This window comes from Crocuta crocuta, unplaced genomic scaffold, assembly GCF_008692635.1.
Source record: "Crocuta crocuta isolate KB4526 unplaced genomic scaffold, BGI_CrCroc_1.0 scaffold130, whole genome shotgun sequence".
Lineage (NCBI taxonomy): Eukaryota > Metazoa > Chordata > Mammalia > Carnivora > Hyaenidae > Crocuta > Crocuta crocuta.
This window is the reverse complement of record NW_027527920.1, coordinates 14,895,881-14,903,877: the sequence shown is the minus strand read 5'-3', so window position 1 is coordinate 14,903,877 and position 7,997 is coordinate 14,895,881. Positions and strand designations below refer to the sequence as shown.

The 7,997-nt window shown below is 48.3% G+C and overlaps 1 protein-coding gene across 1 annotated transcript in view; it reads left to right on the top strand.

Annotated features, from left to right (window-relative positions):
• Positions 1-7,997, top strand: part of LIPC (lipase C, hepatic type) — a 133,713-nt gene that overhangs the window by 117,935 nt on the left and 7,781 nt on the right. The gene's annotated exons all lie outside the window — the stretch shown is intronic.

Sequence of the window (7,997 nt, the reverse complement as noted above, 5' to 3'; positions counted from 1 at the left end):
GGAGAGAGAGAGAGGGAGAGAGGGAGAGAGAGAGAGGGAGAGAGAGAGAGGGAGAGAGGGAGAGAGAGAATCCCAAGCATAGAGCCCAATGTGGGACTCCATTCAACCCTGGGATCATGAGATGAGTCAAAATCAAGAGTCAGCTGCTCAACCCACTGAGCCATCTAGAGCCTCCTAGAAGCCTATGTTTTAAGAGAAAAGAGAGGGGAACATGTCCATCCTGAGGAAGTCCTGCTTAGCAAACACCTTATCTAATTAATCCTCCAGTGGATGAGGCCACTAAGAGGTTAGGGAAGTGGCATTTAAGGGGGGCCTATTCTGTCCAGGCCCCATGAGGGGCATGTCCTACAAACTATCTCCTTTGTCATTTAATCCTTGCGACAACCCAGAGACAGAGAGACAGAGACTGAGACAGGTGAGGCTGGGGACAGGTTATGTGAATTTCCCAATAAATTAACTGAGATTCAGAGAGGTTAAGGCTTCCCAGAGTCACTCAGTTTGTGTGACTCCAGGTCACTCTCATTCCATGGCCCTTGCTCTTCCCCTTCACATGGCCTCCTGAGCATAGCACCAAGGCAGGTTCCTCCCCTCTCTCTCCCTCTCCCTCCCTCCCCCTCCCTTTTCTGCTCTCCCTCTCCCTCTCTTCTACACTTTGGGCCACATCCTACCTGTGGGAACTTGCTTGAATACTGTTCCCTTCTAGCTGGTGAGACGACAGCGAAATTCTGACTTCAGGGGCAGGGAGGGGACTCGGTTTGTCTTTAGCTTTTCTCCATGACTTCTTTGGAAGGTTTCTGCTGATTTCCAGAAAGAGGTTCAGAAAAAGTCATGGGTACGGTAGAGACAGCACAGGCTTGAGACTGGGAATAAGGAATGTCCAGAATTTGGCTTTGCTGCCAACCTCATATGTGACCTTGACCTAGTGACAAAACCTAGTGGGTCTCAATTTCTTCAGCCACAAAGTGATTGTGGCTGAGCACAGGGGTGAACCTCTAACACTGGCACCCATGGGTGCAGCTCAGAACCGTGCCTGGTCAGGTCCATGTATAGGAAGGGAGTAGGTGTCACTGGGTTAACATATTCTAGAAGTCGGGCACTTTTATATATGCCATCTCCTCACATGCTCACAACAAGCCCGTGAGCGTGCTCTCCATGCTCATTTTACACATGAGGGAATTGGGCTTCAGGGAGGCCAGGTGGCAGTAGGTGTGCGAGAGAGGGCTCTAGGCCCTCAGCTGAGGCTCTGACTGCCCTCCCACATGAAGCATTTATGGCCAGTCAGCACAACCCTCCTCACCCCAGACACACTCCCTCATCTCCAACCCCAGCAGAGGAGGCAACTGCCCACAGAAAAGGGACATGTCCAGTCTCATGACACCAGGGTGTAGGAAAACTTTTCCTTAACCCTTTCTAGGTTTTTTTGAAAAATTTTTTAAGGTTTATTTACTTTTGAGAGAGAGAGAGAGAGCACGCATGCATGCTCAAGCAGGAGAGGGGTAGAGAGAGAGGGAGACCTGGAATCTGAAGCAGGCTCCCCACTGTCAGCCCAGAGACTGATGCAGGGCTTGAACCCACACACTGTGAGATCATGACCTAAATGAGCTGAAGTCAGATGCTTAACTGACTAAGCCACCCAGGTGCCCCAACCCTTTTTAGGTTCTTTTGGCTGGTCTCTTAATTAAGTTGACATAAAACAGATTTGGAGGAGAAGATTTTAATTGCATATGTACTAGAGCCTCAGAAAGACACGAGAGGTTTAAAGAAGTCAGACATCTGCAGCCTCTCTGCGATCCTGAGCTGAGAAGAGGGCAGGCCTGAGGGGCTCCAAAGAGAAGGAAATTAATTCACAGGAAGATAGCAAGGGCACATGTTTGGGAAACCAATGTTTGTTACACCAGGCAGAGACAATGGGACAGAGAGAGGAATCAACCAACGGCCGTCTGAGCTCCGGCTTACCCCACTCACCCAGACGCTGCAGCAGCTCTCTTCCTGCCCCAGGCCCCCCTCTAAATTCTTAGGGGAAAAGAAGGGGGAAGCAAGAAGCTCTTGCTGGGCCTTCTGGACCTTGATGGTCTCCGGCTCAAAACCACTGACGTGCCAAACTAGCACATTCGGGAGAGGCTCGTTCGGAAGTGCCGCGGGGGGATCACACATGTGGTGTGGCACTGATAAGCCCAAATGTGGGCACCAGCGTAAGCACATACCTGCACGAGACACATCGTCACAAGCCACGTGTGCCTGGTGTCCTTCTCCAGCCTGCTCTGCACGCGGCTGCTCCTGCCCTCGCCCCCGCCCAGCACCCTCCTCGGGCCTCTCGTGCCCACAGTCTGAAGCTGCTCCTCTCACCTTAGAGGCCGTTCCTGTCTAGGGACAAGCCCTTGGTGCAGCAAGACAACACAAGAGATCCCATCCCTCCTATCTTCATGAAAGAAAATCGATCCGCTGAAAGAAAGACCTCTTTGATGTTTGCAAAGAGAGTCGTACTATGTCCCAGAGCCAATATCTAATGATCCACAATCATTTTTTTTTCCATGAGACAAAAAAGAAAAAGAAGAAACAAACTATTCTCTTTCTGTAAATTCCACAATCCAATGCCGATAGCAGCGGGCTTATGAAAAGAAACATACGTTGTTTTTTAAGTGGCACCTGTGGGGCTCACGCGAGATCAGAATCCAGGGGGCTTGGGGTATTTGAACCTCAGAACAACTCTCCATAGGAGGAGGATCTCTCCAGAGGCCTCACACGTCTGCTCGAGGTGGCATTTGCCCAATCTCATTCAGGGTTAATGGACTGTTTCATGCTCTTTATCTTTAAGACCCAAAATAATTTCTCCTGCCTGAACTGAGGAATGCGTTGGGCTGGCCCCTTTGCAGCCACAAGATCAAAAGCATGCCTCCTGCATCATTTTTTAAAATCCTTATTAAACATGTCATAAGGGAAAGTGAGCAAAGTTACTCACCCTTTTTTGTCTTAATCTTTGTAACAGCATCATTGTCCGGGGTTACAGGGAGAGGGGATGATAGGCAAATTGTCTTTTTTTTTCCTTCTTCTTCTAAAGAAAAACACAAAAATCCAAAATAAGAACATCTAATTAGTTTTCAGTATGAAAGCTCGTTCATATTTACAAAAATTATGTCACTTCGAGATTTCTCCAAAAAAGTGACTTTCCTAGTGCAGGTAATTCGGGACTCTCTGTGCTGTCCTCCTGCTGAGCTCTGCAACTGGGCTCTTGCAGATGCAAGGGTGCCCTCATCCCCTCACCCCTGTGCCCCTCCACAGCCCATACATGTTTCAGGAGTTCTTGGGAAGCAAGAGGGCTCAGGCCACTCCTGCACCTTTGGGGTTCTGACTTCCTGCAAGCCTCGCCCCAGGGAGACCACGAGGGAGGACAGGTGATTCCCATTCACAGGATGCTAACAGGGTCCTGCCAGGCCAACCCCTAGGTTTTACACCTTTCCCCAGAACCGTGAAACCATGGCATCTTAGACGTGGGAATTAATCTCCTCCTACTCACAGTTTAGGAGCGAAGGAAGGGGCCACCTGTGTGGCTCAGTCGGTTAAGCGTCAGACTTCAGCTCATGATCTTGCGGTCCGTGAATTCAACCCCGCGTCGGGCTCTGTGCTGACAGCTCAGAGCCTGGAGCCTGCTTCCGATTCTGTGTCTCCCTCTCTCTCTGCCCCTCCCCCACTCACACTCTCCCAAAAGTAAGTAAACATTAAAAAAATTTCTTTAAAGACCGAAGGAAGACAAAAACCCATCTCCAGTGCAGGGACATAAAACCTTTATCCCCCCTCGGGGGCTAGGCATTCGGGGGACAGGCAGGACGAATCTGCAGCAGTGATAGCACAGGACGGACGTCAGCGGGTGAGACCCTGCAGCCACTTCGCCTCGGCGGTTTCACTCCAGGCAGGTTCAGACGGCAGCTTTTCTTCAGGGGCTGACTGTTTGCCGCTGCTTTCCAAGGGCAGATTCGGCTTCCAGCACCAGAACGCCAGGAGGCAGTGGGAAGGGGATTTTAGAGTCAGACAGACAGCTGAGTTCAAATTCTGCTCCACTTGTAACTCTCCGGGTAACCCTGGGCGTGCGTCCAGGTCTCTGCTTCCTTGTCTGTAACCCGCCAGTCTAGCCGGACCCTACCGCCGGGGTCTCCAGGGAAAACAGGGCTGCGCCAGCCGCCCGAGGTCAGCTCCAGGGAGCCGGCCGGACTCCTTCCGGAGGGTGGGCGGCATTAAGGAAACCACACAGCAGCTACCTGTGGGGCACAGCTACTTCGTGCTCCGGCTCTAAAGCAGGAGGGAGCCGAGGGGAAACCACCCGACCTTTCTCCGCTCTGCCCTCATCTCGGGCACGTGCCTCCCAACCGGAAACCGCCGGGCAAGGGAGCCTGGGAGATGTAGGCGCGAGGCAGGCGGAGCGTGGACGGATAGCAGGGATCGGCGGAGAAAATGGATCCTACCCAGCGTGTTATCCGTATTTTAGTCTTGTTATGAGCACCAAAACTGACGTATGTAAAACGCTTGCCTGATGCATAGTAGGGCTCAACAAATGGATGTTATTTCTCATTATGCCTATTCACAGTTGGGGTCTTTCAGGCAGCAGGTGTCCTGCCTTATTTTCACACAAAGAGCCCCCCGATACCCCTTAGACACCTGGTGCATGCTGTGACTTGTGGAGGTAGAAACCTACTATGACACCAAGCTTGCCCTCGGGGAGAGAAGACACGGACATTGACACCCATGAGACAGGAAGACAGAAGGTGACGAGAGTCACATAGACATGACTCACCTTCCCAGACGCAAGGTCCTCTAAGTCTGGGACCACGACTTCTGGGTCTCTTGTTTTCTGTTCTACTACATTTAAAAGCTTTTTCTTCTTCCAATAAGATTCTAATTAGAATTCCTGCATATTGTAGAAAACACAAACCTTGCGGAAAAGCGTGAAGACGAATAAAAATTACCCCTCCCTCCTCTCCAAAGATAAGCACTGTTATATTTTTACGAAAATCCCTCCTGTGTGTTCTGTTTTATAAAGTTGGCCTCATGTTAGCTATGCAATTTTGTATCCTGGTTGTTGTTTGGGGTTGGGGTTTGTTTTTTTCCCCACTCCTTTCATAAGGATTGAAATTGCTCCAAAAATATCTTTTAATGACTTCATAAGAGTAAATCACATGGTTGGGAATATCAGCTCTGAATCAGGAGTCTCACGTCTAATTGCAGCTTCACCAGCTCTTAGCTGCATGACAATGGACAAGTTACTTAACTTTCCCAAGCGTCAGCTTCTGCGTTTGTTAACTGCCCCGGGGGAGGATAGAGTGGGCATCTTACAAAGTTGTTGTAAAGAGAAATGAGATAATTATGTGAACCGATGAGCTCAGTGTCTGGGACATGGTAAAAAGCTAAATGGTAGTTATCATAATGGTCATTATTAGTCTGTAGTCTTTCCTCCAAGGTGTTTCTGATTTGTTTTTAGTTAAGTAATCCTGCGATGACACTTTCGAATTCAAATATCTTTCCATAATTCAACTTTTTCCTTAGGGTACATAAAGTTATACTCCCAGGTACAAACGCTTAAAAGTTAAAGGCCTGGAGCCGGGTGGCTGGGACTTACGTCTAGCTGTGTGATACTGGAAAAGTCACGTAACCTCTCTGTGCTTCAGTTTCCTCTCTAAAAGAACGTGATAATAGTGTCAGCTGTTGTGAGGATTACATGGGATAAGAGATGCAAAGTGCCTGGCACAGGTGAACAAAATAAATATTAGCCAACGTTGTTATCGTGCATACTGGCAATTATACTCCTTTATCCCCAACAGCTTTTAGCACTGGACTGAGCACCAGGAGACTTCAATGAATACGTATTAAACTGGGTTAAAATTCATTGGTAGGGGTGTTCCTTGAGTTCTCGGGAAGATGGCCTGCCTCCTCATTAGGAGGTTAACCCTCAGGCCGTCTTCCCACCCGGTCCTGTCCTCATCCAGTCCCACCCGCAACTACGGCCTGCATCTTTGGGAGGACATTTCCCTTTGCCTCTGTTCAACTTGTAACACTGTCTGCCTGTTACAGGGTTCTCTTGACAGACCGCAAATAGCATAAAGCCTCTAGGAGGCTCCTGGGATGATAGGCCAGAGTCCCTGTCTCCATCACTGCCACCAGGGCTGAAGAACCCTTTCTGGAACCTGGGCCCATAGCCTTGCTCTTATTTCTCACCCACAGCCTCACAGTCCTGAGAGCATCGAACGACTGTATTCCACGCTTAAGGATCTGGCACCCATTATGCACAGGGCACTGTCTGTGGTGCCAGATGATGCCCAAGCTGGCTCCTACCTAAAGCAGAAAACTCACAGCCTATAAATCAACTGTCAGTGTTTGGTTCTTGCTGGGAACATAAAAATATATCAGTAAACTTTGGTGCTTCAGAGCAAACCCTAGAGATAACCCCAGGAACATAAGCAAATCCACTATAACACCAAATGAGAAGGTTGATTTATGTCAGCGGGTTGGGCTGGGTAACTAACCCAGAATGCCAGTGACACAGGCACACCAGGACACTGCAGCTGGGGTGTTGGCAAACACACCATGAGCTGCCGCCGGGTTTGCCCGTAGCTGTCGACCTCCAGGAGAAATGCATCATTTGGCAGGTAGTAGGTTGATTCACGAAGGTAATGAATTTCCACATGCTGGCTATATGGGATGGATGAGTAAGTGGCTAGTTCCATGCTTTCCAGTGGGAATTCTACAACACAGCTTGGAGCTCAGGTCTCGGGTTCTCAGAGGTGACTTTCAACCTGCTTAATGTTAATACCCTTCGTGTTACCCCATGCAAACTGTCAGTTTGTTCATCCCACAAAGTTTATTAGACAGCTATTATGTGGAAGGCACTCTATCAGAATTAGTGGATTAATTACTACCTAGAAGAAGAAAGGCAAATACACAGGAAGCATGTCATAAATCCCTCTCCTCTGCCCAAGGCAGACACCAGTCTTCCCAAGAGCCTGGGTATAGCCTCAGAACCCCTCTCAACATAGGGCTCTGGGCAGTCCTATCAATCATTTGGACTTGACATACCCTACGAAACCTGATTGCCATCTTGGAGCTAAAATACCACAAGTACTTAGAGAATATGGGGACAGCAAGAGAGAAGTCCAGGCAGCAACCAGCCATTTTGGAATGAGTGGGGTAATTTTGAAAACAGCCCAGTAGGTGGTTGTGACAATGTAGGGTAAGTCAAGGCCATCTTAGGAGCCTTAGCATTAGGCCAACCTAAGAGTCAGACTCTGCTATGTGATCTTGAACATGTCTTTTCACCTCCTGGGCCCCAGGTTTCTTATTTATAAAAGGGGGAGGATGATGACAATACTTACCTCATAGAGTTGTTATGATGAGCAAATGAGACAATGCCCTGTGAAGTGTCTAACAAACCTGTCTAATGGCAAGGAGTGTACTTGTAGTAATTAGACATAGAACAGATTTAGGTAAAGAAGAGTAAAATAAGTTCCCCTCTCTAAACAGCCCAGTAGAAGCTCAATTCTGAGCATTTGATAAGATGGAAAAATTTTAGGCCCAAGTGCCAGAATTAGAGTTATCTTATTTCCATCAGAAAATGTGCTCATTGACCCCCACAGAGCCAGTACACAGGAACTGCCCCAGCATATAGAGATGTGGTCATGAGGGCATATGCTTCTTAACTAGCACTCTGTCCCTCCCAAAAGTGGCTACATCAAACAGAGGCAAAGGTAAAAATTGGCACTGGGTTCTCCTGCTTTTGTCAGATGCCTAAAAGGTGATAATATCCTTCCTATCTTACTAAATACATGGAAGAGTCTAACAGGACTGTATGTAGAAATGGGTGAGAATGCTACACCATATTCCTATTCTGCCTTCTTCTGTTGGATAGTAATTATTATATTACAAATACACCATATGTCTTCTGTAGACATTTAATAAATAGAGAAAGAAAAAGAAAATATATAAAGCATTCATAATCCCATCACCCTGGGCGG